Consider the following 12599-nt stretch of genomic DNA (forward strand, 5'->3'; position numbering starts at 1 on the left):
ATTCAAACTGCTGAACACTAAAGATAAAGAGAAAATCATAAATGTAGGCAGAGAAAAATACTACATACAGAGGAACAATAATAAGAATTACATCAGACTTCCCCTGAGATGTCAGGAAAGCCACAAGACAATACAAGTGCTAAAACTACAACAACAACAACAACAACTATTAACCCAAAATGTATCCCAGCCTGTGGGCCAAATCTAGCCCACGGTCTGTTTTTGTAAATAAAGATTTTTCCTGGACCAAAGCCACACAAGTTCATGTATGTATTGTCTATGACTGCTTTTACACTATGACAGAGTCCAGAATTTGTGGACTACAAGACCTAAAATATTCACTATTTGACCCTTTACAGAAAAAATTTGTCAACTCCTAATCTGTTTTTTTTTTTTTTTTTTTTTTTTTTGAGACAGAGTCTCGCTCTGTCGCCCAGGCTGGAGTGCAGTGGCGCAATCTCAGCTCACTGCAAGCTCCGCCTCCCGGGTTCACGCCATTCTCCTGCCTCAGCCTCCTGAGTAGCTGGGACTACAGGCGCCCGCCACCGCGCCCGGCTAATTTTTTGTATTTTTAGTAGAAATGGGGTTTCACCGTGGTCTCGATCTCCTGACCTTGTGATCCGCCCGCCTCGGCCTCCCAAAGTGCTGGGATTACAGGCGTGAGCCACCGCGCCCGGCTGTCAACTCCTAATCTGAAAGATAACTGACTTTCAAAAAAGTAGTAGCAAAAACAAAAGTAGTAACAAGCTGTTGTGTACTCATAGCATACATAAAAATTAAATGTTAATATATGACACCAATGACACAAAAGTGTTGGAGAAAAGAATAATTAACATATTTTGTAAGTTTCTTAGACTAGATATAAAGTAGTATATTATTTGAGGTTAGAATTTTTTATTAAAGATGCATGTTATAAAACTTGGGTCAACAACTAAAAATTTTTAAAGAGACATAAATAATAATAAGCTTTTAGTGAAGATGAAACAATCATAAACAAAAGAAAGGAAATAATGAAGATAAGAGTAGACATTAATGAAATTGAATAGAACTATTCTATTGGTTGAGAAGGACTGAGGGTGAAGAGAGATTATCATCCCCAAGGAAGGATTTAGGGGTGAAGGAACCCTTCTATATCTTGATGTGATGGTTGCACACTGGATACATTTATCGAAATTCCACAGAACTGTACACTAAAAAGACTAGACTTTACTGCATGCAAATTATACCTTAATGAAAAATGGGTAAAAAACAGAAATGGGAAGCAGTATCTTTCATGGCAAATGGAAGATGACCATCTTTTGTTTTAAAGACAATGAAAACAAAGCATCGAAATAAAATTTTGGCTAGATACTGCTCCCTGGTCACAAGCTCTGAGCCTGAGGACTGCTTTACCTCAGTAAAGGAGAGCTTGACAAGTGTTAAGTGGTGTTGAAGATACACCATCTCCCAACAGAGACTTTTTCTTTAACAATACAACCAAGAAAAGATTCAATGATAGTTCGTGGCTTATCTACATAGCACCTGAAATCATTTCTGCCATCTCTGGTGGGAAACACCACACCTCAGGCTGGGCCATCAAGGGAGGCAGCCTGGCTGGGTCCCCAACAGCTTTTTGCTGGGCTTCCCTGACCTCTTCCCAGAGGAGGCACACTTTGCAGCCTCCTTCCTGGTTTCCTTCCCTGGAGTCTGTACATTTTACTGCCCCCAAAGTTGAGAAAGCATCACTGCCTGGCAGGGCCCTAAGTTTCACTCCTTCTCAGGAAATCTGCACTTTCACTGGCTTTTGGAGTCAGAAAACTTCGGAAGTTCTGCCTCTCCTGGTACAGTTGCCGATGACTGAGAACAGATTTCTGAATTTTGAGGATGCTCAAAGCCCTCCGTCAACCCTCATCACACCCAGAGAAAGTCCACGGCTTCACCCCATTTCCACCAGGGGCTCATCCCCCACCCCTCCCAATAGGCATTTGTTGAGTGAATGACTGTGTGATGGGCTTTTCTGGTTTCTAGTTTTCTGTAATAAGACTGTATTTTACCTCGTAATAAGTAAAAAAAAAAAAAAAGAGGAAAGAAACCTGCACCCCAGGCTACAGAACGTTGTAGGGTTGAAAAGGAAAGTGTATGGCTTCTCACAGCTGAGAACCATGCTGGACACTGTTCATCTCCCTTCAATGTGCCTGGAGTGTTTAATGGGTGAACCATCTAGGTACAGATGGAGAGAGGCTTGCTGAGATCACACTGGTGGACGGTGATTTAGCTGCACTGGAGCCTGGACTCCTCACCCATCGGATCCTGCCTCCTCCTTCCCCTCATCACCACGAGTCAGCATTATCCAGCATGGCCCTGTGGCAAGCTCTGGTCTTGGGGGCTTTACCCACATCATCCCATTTACTCAGAACAGCCATCCAAGACTGGTTCATGTGGTACAACAAACATACAAACATCAAAATCACATACACAATGGTGAGCTGGCACCTGTCCCATGTCCACACTAGCGCAGACCTTACTGTGGGGACAGGATCACCAGCACTGGTTTCTTTGTTCCCGTCCCCTGCCCCTTTTACATTTTTTGTAGAATATGGATATTGAAATCCACCATACACTCTCTTTTTCAATAAGCCACGCAGCCCTGGAGACACAGCTGGACCCTGTGGATTTGGCGAGATGCAGGAGTGAGCCATCCAGAGCCATCTTGGAGACCAGCTTCCAAGGAGAAGCCCACTGGTCTTCACCAACGCATGTAGACACCCACTGGCTTCCCACAACGTTCAGGCTAAGGTCTGGGCCATGGTGCCCCAAAAACCCTTTCTGTTCACCTTTCTTTGGCGCCACCAGGCCACAAACATCTAAGCTACGATAAATATGGTAGCAAAGAAGACACGGAGGGACTGTCACGCACACCATCCTGTATCACCCACAGCTCTCTTCCCATTTCGTGGCTCCTCCACGACCCGCAGAGTCCACAAACAGCGCCAGGGGCACTCAGACCCCTCGTGGTCCTTGGACGTTGGTGGGAGATCTGGTTTTACTTTGTTCAAATTGTTTGCTAAAACTAATGGCGTGTTTCTTAATTTCCTGGAGCTTGGGGAAAACAGCCCAGGGAAAAAAAAAAAATCAGCCTCTGATTCATTTTCTCCCTTCCTTCCCCAAATGAAAGAGAAAACTCAATGAATGCCCGTGGTTGATAGATGTGAGTACTTGAATCAAAGCCCTGCTTCCCCGTATGGTATAGAGTCTTGGAGGAGCCTTCGAAGCTAGCTCCTTTCAACAAGTTTCAATAAAAGTGCCCTGCCATCAACAAAGGCACAAGCGAATCTCAGCCCCATCAAATCCAAGCATTTGTCACCCTGAAGCCTGGTGGGAAGGCTTTTGGGGTCAGGGAACCAAGGGGAGGCCAGGGGTGGAAGGAACAATATCTTGTTAACTTTTTTTCTTGGGGGCAGTTTGCAACTTCACTACCACCCCAACTTGCGTTTACCTTGGCCTGAAGAATTGGGACGTTCTGCAGTAAGGTCCATAAATTCCTTTTTTAAGCTAGCATGAGCCAAATATAACAAGTAGCTGTCCAGACCTGTTTAAAAAGAATAAACCCCAGCTAAGCACATAAATAACAGCCCACTGCCTTTTATCATATAAACATGCTGGAAAGCCAAATGCGCTACAGAGCCTAAACACAGATTCTCATTGTTATCTCATTAAGTCCATTAAATATGCAGGAAGGAAAATGCTTTCATATCTTGGGCCTGCTTTAAACTATCAGGGAACAGATTAGAGTCAATGAATGCTGTGAACTCTGAAACAGCCAGCCCTGGATGGGGAGTGTGGGGGGTGCTCCCAGTGGAATCCGGGTCCGCACCTGTCACAGACAAGAGTTCACAAAATCTAAGTGGACTCTGATGTGCACCTCCCTCCCTCCCCCGGCCCCACGCCCCCATTGCTGGAAACTTCAGTGCCTCATCTGTAACTCACGAATCAGGATCAAGAGATAAACCCCCACCTCTGAGACAGAGAGTCGGTAGACTCCAAGCAGAAACTGTGCAAAAGTCTCTTGCCGGTGCTCCGGAAATTGCCAGGGGTTCCAGGCCGCAAGGCGAGACGGCTAAGTTGCTTCTGGCAAGTTGGAAAGAGCTTATCAATTATTCATGCAACTGGATAAACAGGGATTTTATCTTGTAGCATGAATCAAGAGATAAAAATTCCATTTCAAGAGAGAGGGGTGGAGACTAAACCCTGAGTGTTAATTGTAAACTGAAAAAAAAGAAGAGGGAAGGAAGGGAAAAATAAGGTCTTAGGCTTGGGTTGTGCTGTGAGCACTTGTAAGATCCCCCACCCCCAAATATTGCTTCTCCAATTCCCCAAGACCCCCCAAACTAGGCAGATGGCCAGAAGAGAAACAGAGAGTGCCGTCTGTTCATCTTGAATTTAGCTAACCTGCTCCCTGGGTGACATACCAGCCCTCTTCTTGGCATAACGTGCCAGCCAGAACAGAACCAACCACTTGCAAGCTGATGGTGGGGGGATTTTAAACCCCCAAACACCATCCTTTTAAGGTATTTCTGTTTAAAATCAATGTGCTGCTTCCAGACTGAAATCCAAAGCAGAGGAAAGTGTACAAACAGCTGCCTAAGGCGGAAGGCTCAAAGCAAAACAAAACAAAGGCAAATCCAACATGCAGGATATTTTGGCCAAAAAATAAGATTTCTTTTTTCATGTCCCTTGCCCACCCACTACCCATAGCCTTGCGTCTAACAGTTCCTTAAAGACTAGGAAATTAACCCAAAAGATGAAATTAAGGAATTAGTGGTTTATCAAGGCATTCACATTATTAAATTTGACCATAGATGAGAATATTTATATGTATATATAAAATTCATCCATCCCAGCGTTAGCCGGGGTTGTCCCTGGGCTGAAGGACTATACGTAACTTTCATTTTTCTTCTTTCCACTTTGTATTTTCCAAGTAGCATATTAGGAACACTGTTAATTTTACAATGAGAGAGAAATAATAAACTCAGTGCTTTTAAAATCCTATATGAGGAGCATATATTGATTTTTATAATGCGGGCTAACAATAAACTTTATAACTGACATAATTTGAAGCCACACATGTTCCCTAACTTTTCTTTTCTCCCCCCTTCGACGAAAGCCTCTCAAAACAAGGAATCTGTCACAATAGCTTTTGCCTTTTCTTGCGACCCAGCTGGTGGATGGGAGTGGGGGGCCAATGGGTACAGAAAGGTGAGACCCTGCTCCAAGCAGCTCTTCTGCACACACGAGCAGACATCAGAGGATGGGGACCGAACCATGCTCTTCGGCAAGCCCTGGTGGATCTACATCACTCCAGACTGTCAGTGTCACGGCCAGAGGGACCTGAGTGTCTGGGTGACACCCGACCACCATTCTGGCCATCCCTCTGCCCCTTGCTGTGCCTCAGTCTCTCCATAGTCTCTTTTGCTTACCATACTTTTTGGATCGCAGACACAGGAAGTTGCATTTAACATTACTGAGTTCATGGCATGCTAACAACCTTGGTCTATGTTGGGCCCCTCATCTGTCTTATTTTCTTACTGTATACATTTTTCCCTTTGCCCCCACTCCCATCTCCACACACGTTTCCTTCCTTCCTCCTCCTGAAAGACATCCCCTGGAGTATGTCTAATGGATTGCCTTAGATACACACACGTGAAATGCAAGCAACACTTGCGTGCAGGTTTGTGTTCTGGGTTTATATAAATGTGCTCTTCTGCTCAAGAGATGATGTGCTTTCCGGATCTCTCTGTGCCATCGCGTATCTCCTTGCTCCAACAGCCATGGATCCCTCTTTGCAGTCTTCACATTTGATGGCCACTTAGAGGCCACCACTTCCCACCCCATGAAGAGCACTATGGTGACCCTGAGATGACACTGGGGAGGAGGAGGCTCAGAGACCAGCCTCTCTGCCCCCCTTCCCTGTCCTCTCCTCTCCAGGTGGCTCCCAAGAGGTCATTTGAAAATGAGTGGACCTGGTCTGCAGAGGCCTCCCAGCTCCAACATCCTGCAGTGCTGAGCCCAACATGGGGTCTTGGGTGATGTGAGCCACTCATCCATAAACCCACCCAGTCCCCTCTGAAATAATGGTCACATCTGCCCTCTTACCAAAGACCTGCAGCCCACCAGGCCCCACACTGAGGGCTTTACTTGTGTCATCTCATTACATTTTCCCCAAACCTGAGGATTCTCCCTTTGCAGTTGAGCAACACAAGGCTCAGAAGGCTGTGCCCAAAGGCCCAAAGTCATGTACCTCATGAAGGGCAGCACCAAGACATGAGCCCCATTAGACGCCCAAAGCCTTCCTTCCACCATGAGCGGGCAACCTCTCCTCCATCCTGCATCAACAGAAGCCCTCGCTCAGGCTGAATTTTCTTGCCTCCCAAGTAGAATGAACCAAGGCAACCCATTCTTTCTACAGACTGCCTGCAAGCCCTGGTGGGTCTACATAGCATCAAACGGTCAGCTCCACGACCAGAGGGACCTGACTGTCTGGGTGTCATGTTGATGAAGCTATTGGTGCCAGACCCAGCTGCTCAGCCGCCATTCCACAGCCTGCCATGAGTGACCCCGGCATCAGCGAACGGTTTGAGCTGGGCTGGGGACCCAGAAATTTAAGAAAAACAAATCCCCTAACCTCCCAGGCAAACAAGGCTGGCCACATAAGAGCAGGCATTTGCTCTTCGCTCAACAGCACCTGCCTGTCACGCTGGTGCTGTGGCTGTTCACAGGAAGAACACAAGGCCCCGCCTTTGTGAGAAAGCACCCCTTAAGTGCAGGGATTAAGATGTGTCTCCACAGCTTGAGTTAACACATTAATGAATTGTTACTAAAAAATTAACAAACCATTCGGTGTGAGCACCACCCAGAGCAACAATTACGGCAAATGGAGTGTTAGTCATCCACCCACCCACCCATCCACCCACCCGCCCATCCACTCACCCTTTCACACACCCATCCACTCATTAGCCCACCCACCTACCCATCCATCACCTATCCATCCACTCACCCATTCACCTACCCATCTACCCACCCACCCGCCTATTCACCCACCCACCTATCAACCCTCCCACCTATCCACCCACCAACCTATCCACCCTCCCATCTATCCACACACCCACCTATCCACCCACCCATACACTCATCCACTCACACACCCACCCATTAGCCCACCCACCTACCCATCCATCATCTATCCATCCACTCACCCATTCACCTATCCAACCACCCACCCAACCATCCACCCAACCACTCACTCACTCACTCCCTCATCCACCTATCCATTCACTCACTCATTAACCCACCCACCTATCCACCCACCTACCCACTCACTCATCCACCCATCTCCCCACCCATCCACCCACCCACCCATTTACTCACCCACTCATGCACCCATCCACCCATTAACTCACCCACCTACCCACCCATTCATCCATCTATCCAATTACCCACCCACTCATCCACCCATTAAGCCACCAAACCATCCACCCACTGACCCATCCACCCATTCATCCACCCATCCACCCACTCATCCACTCATCCATCCATCCATCCACCCATCCATCTCACCCCCATCCACCTACCCATCCTCCTCCCCTTCCATTCACCCACTCAATCATCCATCCATCTATCCATCCACCAACCCAGTCACCCATGCATCCGTCTATCCATCCACCCCCCATTCATCCACCCATTAACCCATTCACCCACTTACCACCCATCCACTCATCCACCCACCCATCCATGCATCCATCCACCCATTCATCTATTCATCCATCCATCCATCCATCTCACCCTCCATCCATCTATCCATTTATTCACCGATTCATCCATCCATTCCCCCACCCACCCACCCATCCACCCATTAACCCATCCACCCATCCACTCACCCACTTACACATCTATCCACCTAGCCAATCACCCATCCATTCATCTACTGAATTCATACATTCATTCAAAACATATTCACTAAACATTTATGTGCCAGGTGTTAGGTTAAGCCCTCCAACGCCATCCTCCCCCAGCCCCTACCATACACACAATAGCCAGATACAGCAAGAAGACCTATACAGGTTTGAGGGCTGGTGGGTGAGTTCCCAGACAGCCCTCAGGTTGCATTTCCACAACCTGCCTTCCCAGAGGCAGGTGAACAAGATGCCATTCAGGACCTAGGTAGTTTAGGTTCAGTCTGAGGAGCCAGTCTTTCCAGCCCAGACCAGGTTTCCATCCAGGCTCCATTGCGTACCAGCTGTGTGACCTTCAACTTCTCACCATGGGGTTTCAGGGCCTGAGAAGACTGGACCCTACACCCAATGCTCAATTCCTGGACATGGTCTTCTAATTCCTACAGGTGGGGCACAGCTTCATTCTATTTTACAGAGGAAGAAACAGATGCAGAGGGAATTGCAGGGCCGGGACTGCGGTGAGGCACCCAGGGCTCAAACTATGAGAAGGCATTCTCCTGGAGGGGCTATCTGCACCTGTGCCCACCCGAGAGTGAGTGCCTGTTACATGGTGAGCCCTGGGAACCAGTTTGCCTCCTCCTAGCACTGGGCCGTGGTGAGTGGCTAAGTGGTAGCATTAAGATTTGAATTCAGGTCTTCTGATAAACCCAGTGCTCATTCTGTGACAGTTCATTTGTTCTCTCATTCATTCACTCAGCAAACATGTAGTGAGCCCCTACTATGCACAAGGCATGTGCTAGGCTCAGGGGCACACCAGGCACTTCTGAAGGACAGGGACTTGGTTTTCCTGCCTCAGTTTCTTCGTCTGTAATATGCAGGTTGTTGTAAGGATCTGGTCGACTTGGGCCAAGCCAGCATGCTCACTCTGGAGGCAGAAATGGTCACCAAGAGGGGCCCAGCCCACCCCGGCCTGTCCCCTGCTTCATCCAGAGCTGCCCCAACCTACCTTTCTTGGCCCAGGAGGCTGCCTGGATGCTTATTTGGTTATTAGATAACCAGGCCTGGGCACCATTTCTTTGATCAGATACCCCTGATAACAAGCAGAGGAACCAGACCATTTTATCGCATGATTTTGTGGGGTGATCTTATCATCCCATGGTGTTTTAACAGGGACAAGGATGAAGAGGTAGGCATTTGGAGGGGAGAGGGAAGGAATAGAGGCCCTGCTCTGCAATACTTTCCTCCTGATTCCTTCCGGACTTTGGTTCTGGGGGAAGAGGTGGTGTGGGAGATAAACATGGAGCAAGAAGGCTGGCTCTCACTCATGGACATCTGACTCAAGGACGCTTCCCTCACACCCAGCAAGATCCCCTGAATCCTCCCAAAACCTCAGCCCCAGCAGCTCTGACCTCCTAGGGAGGGCCCCTGCAGTTAACGGCCCAGAAAAGCCCAGCTACAGAGGCCAAGATGCAGTAATGCCCACAGATGTGACTCATGGCCAACACAGAGCTGGGGCTTCTCCCCAAAACAGCTTTATGATTGCTACCATTTCAAAAGTTCTCAAGTGATTATTTGGTAAGAAAGAGGTCAGGAACCAAGCGTATATCACCCTTCCTTGAGCAAAATGCAAGATCTGGACAACATAACTTTTTCCTTTTTTTGATTAAAAATAAATTTATGTTTGAAGACAACAAATGAGTTTTAGCTTCGGTTCCTTCTTTTGCTCTTGTTTGATCTCCTTGTGAGTTGAGGAGAGCCTTGTTCAAACAGTATTTGTCCACTTTCTTTGCTTTTTTCTATTTGTGGGGTGAAATCTGTGTTACCTCGACAGGGGCAGCTCACCTGCATTGTGCTTCTGTTTCCTCACCTGGAAAGTGAGGAGCGCTGGACCCGTCAGCCTCCAGTGCCCTTTACAGCTGCCCACATCCTCCCAAGTGTTGCCCCATTGCAAGGGTGAGAACGCAGCAGGTGCAGGGCCCACCTGTAACTCTCAGCCTCAACAGTTGGGGTTTAGCTAGGATCTAGAAAAAGCACTTTTTGTGTGTGTGTGTGACAAGGTCTTGCACTGTCGCCCAGGCTGGAGTGCAGTGGCACAATCATAGGTCACTGCAGCCTCGACCACCCAGGCTCAAGAGATCCTCCCACCTCAGCCTCCCTAGTAGCTGAGACTACAGGCCTGTGCCACTACACCTGGAGAATTTTTGTATTTTTTTGTAGAGATAGTGTTCTGCCGTGTTGCCCAGGCTGGATACAAAAAGTACTTTGGAGTTATGTTTCCCCCATTATTCACACACCTCTTTGAAGAGAAGCTGTTATTTTAAAACAGGCCTTTTCTTTTGGGGTCCTCAGATTCAGAAAGGAGTAGACAACCCAGTGAGACAGAACGTGTTCTGGAGACACAGCACGGTGGTCGGAAGCAGGGACCTGGGGGTTCTGCCACCTTCCAGCTGCCTGGCCTCAGGACAGTGGCCCAAATCCTCTGAACTCAGTTGCCCCAGTTTGTAAAATGGCCTGACCATAATTCCTACTTCTTGTCAATTTGCTCAGATATAAAGTACATGCATACAAAGTACTCAACCCAGCTAGCGCCCGGCCCATGCCACAGTCTCAATAATTATCAGCAAATCCTCTCATTTATAAATAAGCCAATACAACTATTAATGCATAAGCACCACACTTTGTGGAAAAGTTCGTACCTCTAATAGCAGTACAATAAGTTCTGAAAATACTGAATTATGACCCTTCGTAGGACATCAGTGCAACACCCATCCTCCCCGCGAAAAGCCGCTATGCTTGAACCCCCATCAGCCATCTGGGACTTTGAAACACCCACATCCAGAAAGCCCAGAGACTGAAGTCTCAAATGATTATGGCCAGAATAGCATGTAGTTTTAATTTTTTTTTTTTTTTTTTTTTTTTTTTTTGATATGGAGTTTCACTCTTGTCATCCAGGCTGGAGTACAATGGCACAATCTTGGCTCACTGCAACCTCCACCTCCCAGATTCAAGTGATTCTCCTGCCTCAGCCTCTGGAGTAGCTAGGATTACAGACGCCTGCCACCACGCCCAGCTAATTTTTGTATTTTTAGTAGAGGGGGGGTTTCACCATGTTGGCCAGGCTGGTCTTGAACTTCTGACCTCACGTGATGCACCCGCCTGGCTCTCCCAAAGTGCTGGGATTACAGGTGTGTGCCACGGCACCCGGCGTTAGCATGCAGTTTTTAAACTACCCATAATTGTAAATTTTGTACATTGAAAGACAGATAATTGAACAAATAATCACAATTATGCAATTATAAATAATCACCCTGCACAATTCTCCTCTTGCCCACAAAGTTATCCCTTTCATAAGAATTTAACATGTGGCCTGTAGCCATTGTCTGCCAGGGAAAGCTCATACCGATTTCGGTTTCAGAAAGGCCACCTCGCGTCTCATAGAAACCAGAAAAAAAAATGTCATTTTCAGGAAGCAAATTGATCGTTTTCCTCACATTTCCATTTGCATAAGGTTGTGCTGTGGCCTTGTTCTAGACTTTTTCCTATTCCCTGTTGCCTCTGGAGAGGAGGAAAGCTAAGGAAGCTCGTGGGCCCGCGGTCCCTGGGTGGACTGAAGGGCTCTTGTAGCTCCTGGAAGCCTCACCCAAGTTTCTGGTAAGAAATCAAAAGGTGAGGTGGTGTCCCCTGGTCCTCTGTGGGATGATCAGCTCACAAAAGTGGGACATATGAGTCTCTCAAATGCTTCAGAGGGGCAGGTGGACTGCTCACTGGTGAGCCCCGGGAAACGGGCCTGACCCAGTTCTCCAAACCTTTCCCCAAGGAGGCCACATCTCTGTCTTCTCTCTTCTCTCTTGTCTATTCTCTCTTCTCTTCCCTCTGTTTCTCTGTCTCAATCTCTCTCTCTCCCCCCCCTTCCTGGTTCTCTTTTTACTTCTCTTGATTTCACTCCCTCCTTCCTTTTCCCTCTCTCTTCCCTCCCCTTACTCTCTCTGCCTTTTTCCCCTTTCCCCACTTCCAATTCTCTTTCCGTCTCTTTCTTTCTCTCCCTCTCTCAGGTCTCTCTTCTCTGTCTCTCTTCATCCTCTCTTTTCCCCTCTCTCTCCTCTTACTTTCTTTCCCTTTTTCCTTTTTCTTTCCATCTCTTCCTCTCCGTCTCTGGGTTTATGGCAATGCAAGGAAACCCGCACATCCCCAGCCCGCAGCCTCGCCCCCTCGGTCCCACTTCTGTTACCCGGTGATCCATGCAGGTGGGAACAATCCAGTTAACTTTTCCCATCCGAGTGATTCTCTTTCTCTTCTTCATTCATAAATCCCATAACTCTCCCTGTCCTCCTTTCCAAGGCGCGTGCACTTAACTTCAAGGCTTGCCTGCCATCCAGGGTGCCGCCAGAGTCCCAGTGCCTGGGGTGGGGGCCGGAGTGGACCCATTGGGGTCCCCCAGCCTGTCCTCCGCCTCACGGCTGCCTTGCCTCTGAGCTGCCACCCTCAGCTGACTCACTCAGATGAGATTTGGGGAGTGGGGGGGGGAGCAGGAGGAGGAGTTGGGAGGAGGAGGAAAACCCGCCTGGTCGGCTCCACACTTCGCCTGGATGCGTTTGGGTGTGGTGGGGAGGGGTTGAGGGCCTCATTTACAGACAGAGGCCGTGGCTGGCTTCTAAGCGACCGGGTTGGCCA

The 12599-nt window shown here is 48.1% G+C and overlaps 1 long non-coding RNA gene across 1 annotated transcript in view; it reads right to left on the reverse strand.

The window, feature by feature from the left end:
• The window catches only part of LOC105470585 (uncharacterized), a 61274-nt gene extending 48892 nt beyond the window's left edge, over positions 1 to 12382 (reverse strand). The window contains exon 1 of the long non-coding RNA XR_980609.3: positions 12157 to 12382. This is a non-coding gene — a long non-coding RNA (uncharacterized lncRNA). The remainder of the gene's footprint in view (positions 1 to 12156) is intronic.
• Between the last annotated feature and the right edge of the window lie 217 nt (positions 12383 to 12599).

Source organism: Macaca nemestrina, chromosome 15 (genome assembly GCF_043159975.1).
Source record: "Macaca nemestrina isolate mMacNem1 chromosome 15, mMacNem.hap1, whole genome shotgun sequence".
Classification (NCBI taxonomy): domain Eukaryota; kingdom Metazoa; phylum Chordata; class Mammalia; order Primates; family Cercopithecidae; genus Macaca; species Macaca nemestrina.